Source organism: Diorhabda carinulata, chromosome 5, assembly GCF_026250575.1.
Source record: "Diorhabda carinulata isolate Delta chromosome 5, icDioCari1.1, whole genome shotgun sequence".
Taxonomy (NCBI): domain Eukaryota; kingdom Metazoa; phylum Arthropoda; class Insecta; order Coleoptera; family Chrysomelidae; genus Diorhabda; species Diorhabda carinulata.
In genome coordinates this window covers 4326189-4343623 of record NC_079464.1, presented here as the reverse complement: position 1 = coordinate 4343623, position 17435 = coordinate 4326189, and the positions used below count along the sequence as shown (strand labels likewise).

Genomic DNA, 17435 nt, shown 5'->3' with positions numbered 1-17435 from the left:
CATTTAAAAAAATTGTTATAGATGAAGATGAAGATGAAGTTGAAAACCAAAAGCCCTCAATAACTGCGACAAGAAATTCCATATAAACGGTTGGTTTTTCATTCTCTACGGAATAAAACGTAAGATAAGAAGCTTAAGTTGTTATTTCTTTTAATGGAAGCGAGATTTAAGAAATGCTAATGTCTCCAAGTGCATTCGTAATCCGAGCTCAATAAAAAAAAATCCTGAGTGCATTATGTCTTGTGCGGGGAAATCTGCATTTCTCATCAAACTGAAAAAGCTTGAAAAGCCCTGGATATCAGCGAGTTAAGTGTAAAATCGATCCGATCAGAGTCCATGCTTTTCACAAACTGCTGATTACACAGCTTTGCCGTCGAGATATGCGAATCAACTAAGCGAAAAATAAATAGGTACATGGATTTCGCTTTGCCATTTACTTTTTTTCGGCACACTCCTAATTCCCTTAATGTTTATTACATTTGGTTTCAGAATATTTTCTGATGATTATAAAACAAAGAAGCCACTTTGAAATTGGAATGATTAAAAGGAAAAGAAATAACCAAATGAGTTTAAATAACTGTTTCAAAAAAAGTTTAATACACGTACGAGAGCAATTAAAAATGCAGGCAGGATTCGGAATTAGTTTTAGAAATATCAAAAGGTATTCAGCAAAACAAGTAGCAACATCAACCAGCGCTGAGCAATGAGATTGGACTCCTCGTAAGTCTTGTTAAGACAGCGTAAGTATATAACTCGTGTGACTTACACACAGATGGCGCTGCCGTTGTCAAATCCATATGACGTTTGAGAAGTACCAGCTTTCAGAATACTATATGTAGAATTTCGTGACATTTCGATTAGTCAGAAAAAAGTTTTAAGTTATTTAAGTGAAGCTACTTCTATTATTTTCAAAACAATTTCATGTGTTGTTAATGTCTCATTGCTTTTTGATAAAAAAAATACTGTTCAAGTTCAGCAATGGCTTTGAAGTAGTTACCCCAAAAACCACACACGAAAAAGTCAAGTTAGACAGACTGCCGAGGTTAATTAATACTGCTGAAAAGCAAAAAAATAAAGAAGATTCTTTGATATAAGAAGTAAGTGATTTCGGACTGAGTAACGTGCTCCAAATACACTTTACATCTTCGTAGTGTACAAATGATTCGAGATCAACAGAATGATCTCTCAGGAGCCGATAGCCAAAGTGGTAAAGCTAAAAACACTAAGTATCAGTAGCCTAGGGTACTCCAAGCAACGAATAAGCAAGCAACCTTGCTAAAAAAGGACAACAACTCCATATTTTAGTCCAGAATCTTACTGAGACCTCATGAGATGTCAAATCAACAACTACTTCAACAGTTGAGTAAACGATTAGATGGAATCTGCCTGGGAAACACTCCAGACCAAAGATTCATACCATACCAGAAGAGTAAGGATCTTCTTGAGCTGTCTAGAAGCGATATTAAACTGATTATTCTATCTTCCTAAATTAATGTACGTATTTTGTAGAGAGGATGTGATGTAAATCAAGTAAAACGACTAAACCAAGCTATCTACATTTCACAATATAGCTCCAGATCGACATGAGCTTGTCTGAGGCTTTTGGTAATGGCAGTGAAATGGAATTTGCTTTGATTTCAAACGTACGAGATCCACGAATGTTTTGTATTATTTTTCATCAACAACTTTCATTCAATAGTGGATGTACTGTCAATCATAATTAACCAAAAGCTTAGACTTAGATACATTACGATCTAATTGAGTTGATGTTTGAATATTCCATTAGAGAGGATAAAATTCTTTGAGTTGTGAATTTTATTTAAAATGGAATATTTATTGTGATTTCTCTATTGTGGAAGGCCGTCTCTGCTACAATGAGACCACCTGTCGCCGCAAAATAAGCGAGTGACCATTAGCAGCTGATGAATGACCGAGAAACAAAGCCAATTTTGGCAGACTGTTGCATGTCAATCCATCGTGGCTGTGTGTCCGCCTTGATAGTCGGTCGGACATTCACTGTACGTCCACTTAGTTGCGGTTGGATGCCTTTCGCATCTCCGATGCTTCCCTGGTCGGTTAATCGTCCCATTCTTGGTTGACGGCCCGATGAATTTCGTCCGGAATTTCATTCGGATTTGCTTTATAACTGTAGCAGAAACAAACAACGTTGAATCGTTCAAAGAGATATTATTTTGCTGGAATACAGTTTGTTTTCTTTTGATATTTGAAATAGTTTTGGAATTACCGCTGAATATTTTATATACGTAATGCAGAGCTCTAAACTTAACAAAGAAAGAACGCTCATAAATAAAATAAACTTGTTTTGAAAGTAGTATCACAAAATGCAATGATGACTGTTTTCTATGAAAAAAGACCTAAAATCAAGACAAATCATCACAAAATGTACTCACAACGGTTTTTCTATGAAGAGAGACCTAAAATCAAGACAAATCATCACAAAATGTAGTCACAACGGTTTTTCTATAAAGAGAGACCTAAAATCAAGACAAATCATCACAAAATGTACTCACAACGGTTTTTCTATAAAGAGAGACCTAAAATCAAGACAAATCATCACAAAATGTACTCACAACGGTTTTTCTATAAAGAGAGACCTAAAATCAAGACAAATCATCACAAAATGTACTCACAACGGTTTTTCTATAAAGAGAGACCTAAAATCAAGACAAATCATCACAAAATGTACTCACAACGGTTTTTCTATAAAGAGAGACCTAAAATCAAGACAAATCATCACAAAATGTACTCACAACGGTTTTTCTATAAAGAGAGACCTAAAATCAAGACAAATCATCACAAAATGTACTCACAACGGTTTTTCTATAAAGAGAGACCTAAAATCAAGACAAATCATCACAAAATGTACTCACAACGGTTTTTCTATAAAGAGAGACCTAAAATCAAGACAAATCATCACAAAATGTACTCACAACGGTTTTTCTATAAAGAGAGACCTAAAATCAAGACAAATCATCACAAAATGTACTCACAACGGTTTTTCTATGAAGAGAGACCTAAAATCAAGACAAATCATCACAAAATGTACTCACAACGGTTTTTCTATAAAGAGAGACCTAAAATCAAGACAAATCATCACAAAATGTACTCACAACGGTTTTTCTATGAAGAGAGACCTAAAATCAAGACAAATCATCACAAAATGTACTCACAACGGTTTTTCTATGAAGAGAGACCTAAAATCAAGACAAATCATCACAAAATGTACTCACAACGGTTTTTCTATAAAGAGAGACCTAAAATCAAGACAAATCATCACAAAATGTACTCACAACGGTTTTTCTATAAAGAGAGACCTAAAATCAAGACAAATCATCACAAAATGTACTCACAACGGTTTTTCTATGTAGAGAGACCTAAAATCAAGACAAATCATCACAAAATGTACTCACAACGGTTTTTCTATAAAGAGAGACCTAAAATCAAGACAAATCATCACAAAATGTACTCACAACGGTTTTTCTATGAAGAGAGACCTAAAATCAAGACAAATCATCACAAAATGTACTCACAACGGTTTTTCTATGAAGAGAGACCTAAAATCAAGACAAATCATCACAAAATGTACTCACAACGGTTTTTCTATAAAGAGAGACCTAAAATCAAGACAAATCATCACAAAATGTACTCACAACGGTTTTTCTATAAAGAGAGACCTAAAATCAAGACAAATCATCACAAAATGTACTCACAACGGTTTTTCTATAAAGAGAGACCTAAAATCAAGACAAATCATCACAAAATGTACTCACAACGGTTTTTCTATGAACAGAGACCTAAAATCAAGACAAATCATCACAAAATGTACTCACAACGGTTTTTCTATAAAGAGAGACCTAAAATCAAGACAAATCATCACAAAATGTACTCACAACGGTTTTTCTATAAAGAGAGACCTAAAATCAAGACAAATCATCACAAAATGTACTCACAACGGTTTTTCTATAAAGAGAGACCTAAAATCAAGACAAATCATCACAAAATGTACTCACAACGGTTTTTCTATAAAGAGAGACCTAAAATCAAGACAAATCATCACAAAATGTACTCACAACGGTTTTTCTATGAACAGAGACCTAAAATCAAGACAAATCATCACAAAATGTACTCACAACGGTTTTTCTATAAAGAGAGACCTAAAATCAAGACAAATCATCACAAAATGTACTCACAACGGTTTTTCTATGAAGAGAGACCTAAAATCAAGACAAATCATCACAAAATGTACTCACAACGGTTTTTCTATGAAGAGAGACCTAAAATCAAGACAAATCATCACAAAATGTACTCACAACGGTTTTTCTATGAAGAGAGACCTAAAATCAAGACAAATCATCACAAAATGTACTCACAACGGTTTTTCTATAAAGAGAGACCTAAAATCAAGACAAATCATCACAAAATGTACTCACAACGGTTTTTCTATAAAGAGAGACCTAAAATCAAGACAAATCATCACAAAATGTACTCACAACGGTTTTTCTATGAACAGAGACCTAAGATAAGACAAAATGCAAAGTAAATAATCTGAACAGATAATTGAAAATTTTCATTGTCATTGGCAGAGCTTGCAGTTCATTTAAGGTGAGCTTTTTGCCTCAGTTTTTAGTTGGTCAATTTTATAATATCTAATAGCTTGGGATCTGTAAAAAGAAGTCGCCAACATTAAACTGGTTCTTCGAGATCTCGAGTTTACTTTTGAATTTTTGTATTTCTTAAGCCATATCGTAGAGCCATCTATGCCAATGAAATCATCATCGTTTTCCTCAGATTCAATTATATCCATATCTTCAGTTATTTCTTGTTCGATGTCTCACCCCGCAGATCTCTCAGTTAAAAATCTTCTACGCTTGATAGTTGAGGACTCGCGAAGCTTGTGTATGTTGACCATTACCCAAGCAGTCATTAGAGCTCCGATTTTCAGGGTTATTAACTCTGAAATTCATAAAAAGCCAATATTAACTCACGCAAAGACCAAAGTTAATACAAATCAAAATTACGTACATAGTATTGTTAAACATGTGAAAGGTAGTAATTGTACATTTAGGAATTTATGTAAATTTCAATATAACAGACTAACATAAAAAGAAATGATGCAACTTCATTCTTATGAATATTTCCGTCTTGTTTAATAAATATTTTACACTGTACTCCTTTCAAGTATACAATTTGGATTATTTCACGATTTTGTGCAATCAGAATCTTATAATTAACAAGCATTTCTTTCATATAATAATTAATTAAAAAGCCTTGTTGATTAGAAACAATAAAAACCAGTTTCTATTCCATTTTGAAATAAAAAAGAAAGTGATAAGTATGATTATACGGTTATGTTTCATAATATCGTATTTTTCTGACGTAAAGTAAATCAGGATAAAGAAGGCGTACGTTGCTAGTAGTAGAAACAAGTACACGACAAGGAATTATCTCAAGTATAACACGATGGCACAATTTATATAAGTACTTGTCCCACATTAAAGCGTCGTGAGAACGTAGTATGCGATATCAACTGACATCGGTAACTTAGGCCAATCCAAACATACATATTTTCACATTTTCCAGGACTTCTTCTTCTTCTTTTCAATTTAAACTGTCTAATGTAATGTGAAATTGAGGTTATGTAGTTTTTAGGCGATTTTTCGTGATCATATTACTTGCGTAACCATTCAGATTACTTCATTAAAAAGTAATCTTTCGAAAAGTGATTTTTATAGCTCCAAATTCATCGATACCAGTTCTTTATTGTAAAATTTGAACAAAAATGATTTTTAAGTTAGTTATACTATATAATAATTTATTTCAGCTCACGTTTGTTGTTGAATAGGCTAGTATAAGTCATCTCCATTCATATTCTTCGTGGTTCACTGATTACTTTCCATAATTTAATAATTAAGTTAACTTTTCAAAACCCTCTCATTTTTCACGTTTTTACAATTTTATTTTCCCAATACAGAGTAAAGTTTTTCACTTTTTCTATATCTAATTCTGCTATATCTTCCAGGCAGTTTACTGCATCATACCCCCAGCATTTGAAGATGACAGAACAAATGATTGATTATTCCTTCTTCTAAATCGATTATCTCTTAGCATTTCTAAGGTCTTTTTCAAATGATACCATGTACCACGTTCTCTTCATTAATCCTAACACAAGAAAATAATTTCCGTTCGTTAATTATTTTTCCATGTCTTTTAACAATTCCATCAGCATCCTATTCCCTGATCCCACGCTTCTCTGTGTCCCGTACATATAGGGAATAGGATGGAAGCTGCTTTATGGATCAGAAAACTGATATAGAACAGAATTTACTTTGGGGCTAGCAGCGCATAGATACTTCACAGAATGTTGCAGAAAGAATTGAAACGATTGTGGAATGTTAGGAAGAAAACACTCACTGCTTGAATGTGGCGCATCAGAAGCTACGAAGAATGGAAAATTAGTATTCAAATAACTGGGAATCCTGAAAGCGCAAGTAGTTTGTCTTATATCGAATGAATGATTCGACTGGCCTAAAACTGAGACGCACAAATCACGTCACTGGCAAATGCTGGTAGAAATGTGAAGAGAATAGGAATGCGGGTGTGTTGGGGATGGGACGGTCGGTGTCGCCAAGCGTCGGGGTGCGAACTTAGCGCCACGGAATACTAAGCTCGGTAAGAAATGTGTGCTTAGGACAGGAATAATTTCAACGGAGAAAAATGCGATTCTTGTAGAAGGGGACAACGGAAGGATAAAGTATCAAAAAAGTCCTTTCTTGTTCCAACGGGATAATCGATCATTTTTTGTTGGAAATTACTATATTGTTGAAGTAAAGTGCTCACCACTTTATTTTTATTTTTTTCACATATATATATATATATATATATATATATATATATATATATATATATATATATATATATATATATATATATTAGTTCCAAAAATTAGTATTTCGAAAATTAGTTTATTTGGGAAACTTTCAGTCGTAGAAACTCATCGTAAGGGCGCTTTAACGACCCATCGAACAATCATTCACGTACATAGTACTAAAGAAACTACGTTCTTTTAGATGGATGTACTTTCAGTGGAAAATTCTAAACTCCTGTTTCGTTGCAAGGTCCTTTTCCGTTTAATCTGTCCTATTCGGAGCCTTTTGTGACCTGGCTTCGTAAGAATTGGCCTTTTACTAGATAGAATTGTTAGGCCCAAGCCCAGCCTCGAGCCCGAAGTATTCAACCACTAGAAAAACCACCACAAGCCCATGGATCTACCGTACTAAGGCCAGTTGTCAAGTATGCTTCTGAAACTTGGACGGTAAGTGCTAGGGATGAGTTAAGACTCAACTAGTGGGAGAGGAAAGACCAAGGAGAATGGCGCATTCGTACTAACGCTGAGATTTACACCTTGTATGGAGATCTAGCAGATATCAAGAATGCGAGACTAAAATGGCGGATAGTCGAGGAATCAAATTTGCATACAGGCAAAAACTGGAAGGCTGCAGACTACCAGAATGTACACGCATAAAAGGACAGGACGAAACTTGCTGAGTAAAATATGACATAGAAAAGAATGGAGGTCGCGTTTACCATTTTTTGACTCAATATCTATCATAAATAGTTCTTTTCAAGCAAGAAAAGCTTTAGTGTACTGCATTCCAATTTTTAACAAATTACTTTTATTTCTCGGGCTAATCCAATTATACATATTTTCACTTTTTCCGGAACTTCTTCTTCTTTTCAATTTAAACTGTCTAATGTAATGTGAAATTGAGGTTATGTAGTTTTTGGGCGATTTTTCGCGATCATACTACATATGTAATCATAATTCAGAGAATTATCTCAAGTATAACGCGATGGCGCAATTTATATAAGTACTTGTCCCACAATAAAGCGTCGTGAGAACGTAGTATGCGATATCAAGTGACATCGGTAACTTAGGCCAATCACAACATACATATTTTCACATTTTCCAGGACCTCCTGTTCTTTTCAATTTAAACTGTCTAATGTAATGTGAAATTGAGGTTATGTAGCTTTTAGGCCATTTTTCGCGATCATACTACTTATGTAATATTAATTCAGAGAATTATCTCAAGTATAACGTGATGGCGCAATTTATATAAGTACTTGTCCCACAATAAAGCGTCGTGAGAACGTAGTATGCGATATCAAGTGACATCGGTAACTTAGGCCAATCACAACATACATATTTTCACATTTTCCAGGACCTCTTGTTCTTTTCAATTTAAACTGTCTAATGTAATGTGAAATTGAGGTTATGTAGCTTTTAGGCCATTTTTCGCGATCATACTACTTATGTAATATTAATTCAGAGAATTATCTCAAGTATAACGTGATGGCGCAATTTATATAAGTACTTGTCCCACAATAAAGCGTCGTGAGAACGTAGTATGCGATATCAAGTGACATCGGTAACTTAGGCCAATCACAACATACATATTTTCACATTTTCCAGGACCTCTTGTTCTTTTCAATTTAAACTGTCTAATGTAATGTGAAATTGAGGTTATGTAGCTTTTAGGCCATTTTTCGCGATCATACTACTTATGTAATATTAATTCAGAGAATTATCTCAAGTATAACGTGATGGCGCAATTTATATAAGTACTTGTCCCACAATAAAGCGTCGTGAGAACGTAGTATGCGATATCAAGTGACATCGGTAACTTAGGCCAATCACAACATACATATTTTCACATTTTCCAGGACCTCCTGTTCTTTTCAATTTAAACTGTCTAATGTATAGTGAAATTGAGGTTATGTAGATTTTAGGCTATTTTTCGCGATCATACTACTTATGTAATATTAATTCAGAGAATTATCTCAAGTATAACGCGATGGCGCAATTTATAAAAGTACTTGTCCCACAATAAAGCGTCGTGAGAACGTAGTATGCGATATCAAGTGACATCGGTAACTTAGGCCAATCACAACATACATATTTTCACATTTTCCAGGACCTCTTGTTCTTTTCAATTTAAACTGTCTAATGTATAGTGGAATTGAGGTTATGTAGCTTTTAGGCCATTTTTCGCGATCATACTACATACTACCACCACCACCACAAGGTCGAGGAATCATACTTGCATACCGGCAAAAACCGGAAGGCTGCAGTCAACAAGAATGATCACGCATAATAGGACAGGACGAAACTTGCAGAGAAAAATATAACATCCAAAAGAATGGAGGTCGTGCTTAGCCTTGTTTGATTAAATATCTGTAATATATAATTCTTCACCTTTTTTAGGCAAGAAAACCTTGAGTGTACTGCATTCCAATTTTACACAATTTTTATTATTTCTGTTTAAATTTCGTTAAAACTCGTCTTCTTCGTGTAAAACCCTAGGTTTTAGGTTCACCTCTGCTGGTGAATCCATCACTAATTCGCGCTTAAAGGATTCTACCCTGCATTGCTTTCGAATCGCAATCCGCTAAGAGTTTCTTTCAATGGACAAATTTTTCAAATCAATTATTTGAAAAGTTTTTTCGATCTCCAGTATAATTTGACAATAACAATAATAAAAATATTTCTTTGTTTATATAAATCATACCAAACTGAAGTAATCTCTCTACATTTCCAATTTTCATAGTTTTTTTCATTTCCTCTAGCTTCATAAACAACCAGACTTGAAATGAAAAACTTCACCTGTCAATAACAAATTTAATTAACCTGCAATGTTTAACACCAACACACTTTATAGACTATATAAAAAATAGCTTCGGATAGAATACTTGTACACGATGAACAACCCGCCTCCCATTTTAAGCTCTCGCTCTCGACTTCAGAACTTTATTTTTTTTACTTTCCTGAAACTATAATAGTGCGGAGTGCCTTGCAACTGGAATTTGCTTGTAAAACCCTGAAAAAAAAACAAAATAAATCGAGGTTGCTTGTTGATAGGTGGTTCGAGAAAATGCTGTAATTAAATTTTGCCACAAAAGATCGGGAAACTTAAACGACGTAGCTCCAACACATCACGTGCCGTACAGAGGCGTACTTTGATGGTAAATTACCTTGTAATCCATAGTTTTCTCACGCATCATACTATTAGCCTTGAATTGGGAGTTCGACAGGTTATCGGCAAGTTCAGGTTGTCATAACAAAGACAGGATCTCATATAATCAAAATTTGTCATTTCTATTCGTTTAGACCCTCTACTTCTAAGATGTTTTCCATCACGAATTGATTGACCGCATACGGTATCCACCAGATTTAGCTCTCTGTTTCCTAACTTTGAGTTTCTAGTTACGAGATGCCCAGCTATAAAGTCGTTTAAACTTATTCAACTTGAGAAACTTTAAAAATTGGGGGGTCAAAAGTCAAAAAAATCGATTTGTTTACACATTTTATACAAATAACTCGTTTCCTATGGGTTTCACGCTATTTATATTTATTATCAATATTGTAGAGCATTAAATTATCTACAATTTTTGTTGTAAAAATTTTTTGATACGGTGAATCGTTTCTGAGATAGAGAGATCTCGCGCGGTTAGAATCCCGTTTGAAATCAACTGGTAGTTCCGATCAAAATAATCCCTTATAAAGTTTATGAAATTATTCCTAATACTTTAATTACGAATAATTTTCATTGTTTATCAACAATTACATTATAATTGAATAGTTTTTTCAGTAAAGAACTTATCTATGAAATGAAAAATACTTGTAATTTATTTTTGTCATTGAACAAACATTTCAATTGTATTCTCGTTTATGCTAATTAAATTTTAAGTAGAAAATGATTTAGTACATCTCTTTTTCAAAAAAAAAAATGGCAAAGCGAATGTTGAAACGAAAATATACTCCTCAAGAAGTTTCGATAAATATTTAAGAACATTTGAGAAAATGTCTAATTCGGATGAACTTGCAGCAGCATTTGAGGAAAAAAACTGTCAAGTTCAAAAATTATTTGAAAGTGTATTGCAAACCTTATTAACAGTTAATAAAGCCCAAAAATCTGGTGTTGTTGATAAAAAATAAAAATCATTTATAATCATATATTTAGCAATGATTTATATACTATTTTGATGGGGGACTACCAGTTGATTTCAAACGGGATTCCAACCGCGTGCGCTCTGCCCTCTATCTCAGAAACGATTCATCGTATGAAAAAATGTTTCAAACAAAAGTTATAGAAAATTTAATGCTCTACACTATTGATAATATACATAAACAGCGTAAAAACTATAGGAAACGAGTTATTTGCAAAAAATGTGTAAACAAATCGATTTTTTTGACTTTTGCCACCCGATTTTTAAAGTTGCTCACATCGAATTATATGTGAGTTTTGAGAGGAGTTTTAGGATATCAAATGAAAAAGTTTGAACGACTTTGTATCTGGGTATCTCATTTTCCGAAATTCTTGTCTAAATCTACCTAAAACGAATGGACTAAGTATAGTTTTCAAAATAAAAACTATGACATTCCACATAAATTTGACACTTAAATGTGTCTTGATAACTTTTTTTTTATTTTCGGGTGTATACAGAGAAAAAGAACCCGTAAAAATTTACGTAAATATCCTGGGGTAATTTATAAATTAGCTTTTAGCTCTTACAAATGATCGTGCGATTACGAATGACGCTTAATATTTTTTTAATAGCAACTATCATCCCCATAACCAAACGAACTCGTTTATCAGCTAAATAGTAACATGTCATTTGTAAACTAATTTTGTACAAAGAAGGCTAATTTTTTGGGGATTTTGTCACCAGCTTGTGTGAGTGTTGGTACTACTTCTTTAACTAAGTTGGAATTTATGGAACCGTTGGCGAAATTCATACTGAATACACTATCTGACGTGCGTTTCGATAACCAAGTTATCGTCTTCAGATACTGAAGGTAGACAGTTTACAGTCTTCTAAACTGAAGGTAAACAGTTTACAGTCTTCTAAACTTAAGGTAAACAGTTTACAGTTTTCAGAGACTGAAGATAAACAGTTTACAGTTTTCTAAACTGAAGGTAAACAGTTTACAGTCTTCTAAACTGAAGGTAAACAGTTTACAGTCTTCTAAACTTAAGGTAAACAGTTTACAGTTTTCAGAGACTGAAGATAAACAGTTTACAGTCTTCTAAACTGAAGGTAAACAGTTTACAGTCTTCTAAACTTAAGGTAAACAGTTTACAGTTTTCAGAGACTGAAGATAAACAGTTTACAGTCTTCTAAACTGAAGGTAAACAGTTTACAGTCTTCTAAACTTAAGGTAAACAGTTTACAGTTTTCAGAGACTGAAGATAAACAGTTTACAGTCTTCAGTCTTCAGAGACTGAAGGTAAACAGTTTACAGTTTTCAGAGACTGAAGGTAAACAGTTTACAGTCTTCAGTCTTTAGTCTTCAGTGACTGAAAGTAAACAGTTTACAGTCTTCAGTCTTCAGAGACTGAAGGTAAACAGTTTACAGTCTTCTAAACTTAAGGTAAACAGTTTACAGTTTTCAGAGACTGAAAGTAAACAGTTTACAGTCTTCTAAACTGAAGGTAAACAGTTTACAGTCTTCTAAACTTAAGGTAAACAGTTTACAGTTTTCAGAGACTGAAGATAAACAGTTTACAGTCTTCAGTCTTCAGAGACTGAAGGTAAACAGTTTACAGTTTTCAGAAACTGAAGGTAAACAGTTTACAGTCTTCAGTCTTTAGTCTTCAGAGACTGAAAGTAAACAGTTTACAGTCTTCAGTCTTCAGAGACTGAAGGTAAACAGTTTACAGTTTTCAGAGACTGAAGGTAAACAGTTTAGTCTTCAGTCTTCAGAGACTGAAGGTAAACAGTTTACAGTTTTCAGAGACTGAAGATAAACAGTTTACAGTCTTCAGTCTTCAGAGACTGAAGGTAAACAGTTTACAGTCTTCAGTCTTTAGTCTTCAGAGACTGAAAGTAAACAGTTTACAGTCTTCAGTCTTCAGAGACTGAAGGTAAACAGTTTACAGTCTTTTAAATTGAAGGTAAACAGTTTACAGTTTTCAGAGACTGAAGGTAAACAGTTTACAGTCTTCTAAACTGAAGGTAAACAGTTTACAGTCTTCTAAACTGAAGGTGAACAGTTTACAGTTTTCAGAGACTGAAGGTAAACAGTTTACAGTTTTCAGAGACTGAAGGTAATCAGTTTACAGTCTTCAGTCTTTAGCCTTCAGAGACTGAAGGTAAACAGTTTACAGTCTTCTAAACTGAAGGTAAACAGTTTAAAGTTTGGAAAGGAGAGTGGAAAGGAGACAGATCCAGCAGCGTCTTTAAGGCTAAGGTGGAGCAAAATATTATTGTCCCTATAAAACCCAGACAGATCAAGCTTTCTAAAACCAAACAAACAATCTTTATATTGGTTGGATGACTATCAGGTTCACCAATGTTTGCTTATAATCTTACAACAAGTCCATGTTGCAGAAGTTGCTTTTTAAGACTAGAAAAGTTTTTCCAAAATGACTCCTAGATACTTTTTTCCATTGGTAAGTATCAATTAAGTTCCATTGAGGAACATTTGCTTTTTTTCTTCTGGTATAATGGACTAGAGTTGATTGAGAGTTTGTCTTCACCTCTCCAGTTTTAAATTATCACTTGGATATTTCAGCAGAAATTTCAAGTGGTAATAATGATTAATTTTGAAAACATGTAATAATATTGTCACCTTTTGAGGGTTATATTTCTTCTCCGTGTACAACTGTGAAATATTAGATAGTAGAGCTAAGACCCAGATTCTTTTGAGTCTCCTCTTAACGATAATGGACAAATGAACCACAATATTACCAGATAGAAGAAGTGCTACTAAAAAGCAACAACGTTTTCGTGAAGTTATATAGAACTTAGTTATGTTGCTTTTAGTGCTCGCTTATTACATATAACTACGTAAAAACCATTTCGTTCTCAATTATCAAAATAATGACTAGTTGTTTATACATTTTCTTTCGTATTAATAGAAACTTTTATTTCTGCTTCACTTTACGAGCGTATCTACCAACAAAATCCTTCTCCCACCAGGTTCAAATAAGTGTCCATTCGAGCAATGAAACCTTTTCAACACAAAAACTTTGTTGGGGTCGTAGGAACAATGATAATACAGGAACGGACTCGTTACCGATTGACATAAATTTGGACCTCCTAAAGTATTTTTTGTAAGATTCCTTTTGCAAAAACAGTCGTTTAGTTTTAAGAATTCATCAACAATATAATAAATGTTCGAAGTTTTTCCAATTACATAACCTAGTCACATAATTACATCTTTTTTGAGCTTCAGTAACATAATTTTCATAATAAATTTCTTTAATTTCATATTTCTTAGACGGTTTGATATATTAATGCATCTAAATGTTCTTGATTTTATGTCTCTTCTGTTTCAAAATTAGTTTTTCAATAATTTTTGAAACAAAGATCAAATTTTACGTTTCCACTTTTCTTTAAGTCCTTATGAAAATATCATATTTTGATAAAGATAACCTATAATACAATTAGTTTTTGAGCTACAGCATTATTTGGATCCAACCCCAAGACAATCAAGAAAGAAGTGGATTAGAAGAAGAGCGCTGAAGACGACGGACGCCTCGAAGAAACTGTTACCTACGAAAACATTAAGGAAGATCATAAAATAATTTTTAATAACCGTGAATTGAAATCGAGTAGACTACATGTAATAAATCGGCTTCAAACAGTGAAAAAACGCAATAGTCGGCTAGCTAGGTTATGACATCATTATTTTGGATTATTATCTTAAAAATGGAACTATTCTTAACGTTTGAAAGATGTGATTGCACGGTTCTATCACAAAATTGGCCTTCTAATTGTTTCTGCATCCACCGTATTGTCCAGATTTGGTTTCCAGTGACTTTTTCTCGTTCTTAAACTATAAGAGAATACAGACATTTTGTTTCGAAACTAAAATCTATTTGGAGGCTGAGGATTTACGTATTAAATAACGAAATCGAATTTCATACAAAGAATTTCTTTCGTTTATGCTAGTCTTCAAATTTATGATGATGAAGAAGTAATTTGAAATAGGAATCGTGTAAAAATCGGGAAAGCAGTTGGAGTGGAAGAAAAAACTGGAAATCATTGAAGAATTGATGTTTTGTTTTCACGCCTTGTATATTTATAGTACAGTGAAGTTTCCACGGGTTGAAGAGGGTTGAAATTACCCTACATTTTATGTAGTATGTAGTATCATAGGTATAGAATATTTTTTTCCTAATATAATGGATAAAATTGGAGAAAAGAGTTTGAGGAACATCATTATCATGGATAATGGAAGCTCGAATTTGACGATAACTCTAATTCTGATCGCCGTCAAGATGGGAAATGTCGTTTTCGTATTTGGCTCGATACATCTCTGCATCTTAATGTCACCGAAGAGGACCTAAATAGGCTAGAGTCAAGCTTAATCTAAAAACTCCATCCATTAAAAAAGATTTATATTCAAAAGAATATTAAATAAATTTCGTGCATATGAGTCGGAATGGGACAAGTTTTTTAGCTTCGGCCATCAGCGACACTTTTACGACGCCATTTTTCAAGATTATCATATTTTTGCGATTTTGAATATCGACTTCAACAGGATATATGCATTAGGTAAAAGTACTACTTTATATTGCTTTCTCCTGGCTTTATCGAAGCACTAAGACAGACTTTCAATCAATAAAAGTCATCAAATGTTAAATCTGTCAAATAGAGCACGTATTTGAGCCTATTTTTTTTTAAAAGTTGTGCCTCCCAATAGTGCCTCAATGATACTACCAAAAATTGATACCACTAAAAATGCTGACACCTTCTTCAATTTCTATGCACCTGTTATATTAAGTCGCGTCCTTAATGCTTATAGCATGAAGATGATGTATTCGAAACAACTGCATTTAGAGCAGTTTTCTCAAAGATATGCTATCTAAACTTTTGACTATAATCAGAATGCACTTTGGATCCAATTATAGTTTTGATAATTCCAATCTAGATAGGGAATAAGTTTCGTTATTGCTTTGTTGGATTGAACCATCGTTTACCAGTTCCTCTAAGACTATTTTGCACTCTAGTACAAGCTTTGAGTACTGTGTCTGATGATGGGAACTACTGTGGTAATATATTGTTGACTAAGTACTGTTCAATTTTAGCTTATGAGGTCTGGCTGTTAAATAACGAGACTGGTTACGAGAAAAATTATTGTACATTCCAATGCTACCCTTCAATACACTTCCTTTCTCTCGCGATATACCTTTCCATACGTTTTTTCCATTGATCGAAGCAGTGCTGGAAGTCTTTTTTGGTGATGGTCTTCAGGAGCTCTGCTATTTTTTTCTTTACCGCTTCCATCGACTCAAATCAAGACCCTTTCAAAGTAGACCTTTCTAGGTTAGAAGCAGACCTGTTGAAGCAAGAACTTTTGGTCAGGAATCAGATTTCTTGGACCAGCTTCGCACAGACATTTGTCACGTGTAATCCGGATGCTCAACACTCAAAAACACGCGCACGAGATAGAGAATTGTCTCTATAGGCCTCTTGCAACAATATATAGCACTCAGTCGGAGTTTTTTACAATTTAACGAGAAATTTGAGATTTTTCGTCACACATGGTGAGATATAAACACGTTCGTTTCAAACAGCTACTGCAAAAAAACTATAATAGTGACGGAAACGTGTTTCTGGACGTGCATAGACAAGATATCTAGATACCAAACGGTTTTTTACCCCTTTAGGGCGCCCTGTAGGCGGGCAATCTCTTTATTTAATAGCCAGACCTCGTATACCTCGGCTTGGAAGACGGTAACCAAATAGATTAGCTTTGGACTCATAATTTATTTTCATTTCAACACTCTGTATAGTGGATAAATGAATGAATATTGAAAATGAAATAATTAAATAATAATATTCTATAGTGGAAAGCGATTAAAATTGTTTTCTTTCACCATATTTTAGTTTTTCTATTGACATTTTTCTTCTATGTCTATCAATCCATCTTCTTCTGTCATCTGTCATCTGTCAGTAACATGTGCCTTCAAATTCTTATTATTTGCAATCCTATCATTTTTATAAATCTATTACATTGGTTTTAATAATATTGTGAAATCAAAAATTCAAAATACAGTAGGATTTTTTGAATCCCTCCACTTTTAGCTTCTGAATAAACCTCCACAGATAGAGCGAGCTTTTGCTCTGATAGTACTACCAAAACTTAGAGACAGTGAGATTGTTGAGGTTGTTGGTCGGTTCCAAATTTTCTTGGTTATCATAAAATTGTTTAATTCGGTATAAAAAAAACATAGAGGCTGTGAGAATGGACTATCCAGAACAAAGCATATACAAAATGAAAAAATACGACGAAGAACAGGTCGAGTTTATACAAATTCAGAAAGAATAGAGTCCAAGCTCTGCAGTGGTCCGGTCATGTGAAGCAAACGAAGCAAAACAAGTTGCCGAACAGAGCATTGATTA

At 33.8% G+C, this 17435-nt stretch overlaps 1 protein-coding gene across 1 annotated transcript in view; it reads left to right on the top strand.

Annotated features, from left to right (window-relative positions):
* Window positions 1–17435, top strand: part of LOC130894451 (uncharacterized) — a 692198-nt gene that overhangs the window by 363109 nt on the left and 311654 nt on the right. The window lies entirely within an intron of this gene.